The following is a 1,222-nucleotide window of genomic DNA, read 5'->3' as shown; positions in this document are numbered from 1 at the left end:
AAAAAGTGGTCTTCGAAGACATTGTCTTCAAGACGGTCTTTGATACCGCGTCCGCATGTTCAAGCAAATTTGCAAAACAATTGCTCAAAACATGAATGTAAATACTCTTTCTTTGCTTTCTCTCTCATTTTTAGTGTTCATAGCAACTTATTTGAATTTTGCCTCAGATGACGCTATGTTTTATAAATGAAGTGACGCAATAATTTTGAAGTGTAGTAAATAAACATTTGTGAAATAAATATTAAAAAAATCAAAATGAATAAAGAAACAAAATCATTAAACTATGATATATTAAAAAAAAAAGAAATTAAATCAAAACAAATTAAATATTGACTTAGTTCCTGGAAAATATATTGATATTAATATTGAAGACAATAATTCCAGTGAAAGTTGTTTAAGAAACGAAACAAAGGATGTTGAAAATAAAAAAACTAAAAACACTTGTGAAAAATTAGCTGTTATATTTAAAAAACACAGGATTAACAGGCGTTGTAGTAATGATATTTTAGAACTCTTAAGATCAGAATGTTTAATTGTACCAAAATCCTCTTCAACGCTTTTGAAAACATATAAAACTTCAACAATTGATGATAGCGAAATGCTATAAATTATTTTATATTAGTTTTAGTTAATTTTAGATATGTTAAGTTATATTAAGTTAATTATTTAAATTAATTTGTATTACGTTTACTAGTTTTTACTAGTTTATTTTTAATATCTTAATAAAATTTATAATAATTTATAATAAAATTTATAATTTACTTCTAAAACTGTTAATTTTGAATGTAATGTAAAAAATTATTATATAAAATAAATAAAAGTACAAAATACAACAATTTCTTTCTACTTATTTAAAGAGAAAATTGAAATTCATTTAAAATTTAAAGAGCGCAATAAAAGAGTAGAAATAAAAAAAGGGTGAAAAAATTATATGAGCACTGCACTAAGAGCGCACAACTTTCTGTCGAATGCGTCCGTTATGCAAGACATGGTCTTCGAGACGGTCTTCGAGACATGTACACAAAAATTCATTGAAGACATTTGGCTAATTTGTATGAAAGTGTCTTCAAAGACCGTCATACATTTGGATCGATCGGTCTTCATGTATGTATCCATGTCTTGAAGACGTCTTCGATGACGGATCGATCCGTTTTCTACTGGGAGGGGATCTTGAGCTGTACGAGGCAGTCAACACGTTAACACATTCTTTGATGAATTTATA

This window comes from Teleopsis dalmanni, chromosome 2 (genome assembly GCF_002237135.1).
Source record: "Teleopsis dalmanni isolate 2A chromosome 2, ASM223713v2, whole genome shotgun sequence".
In the NCBI taxonomy this organism is placed as follows: domain Eukaryota; kingdom Metazoa; phylum Arthropoda; class Insecta; order Diptera; family Diopsidae; genus Teleopsis; species Teleopsis dalmanni.
Note: the sequence above shows the minus strand (reverse complement) of the source record.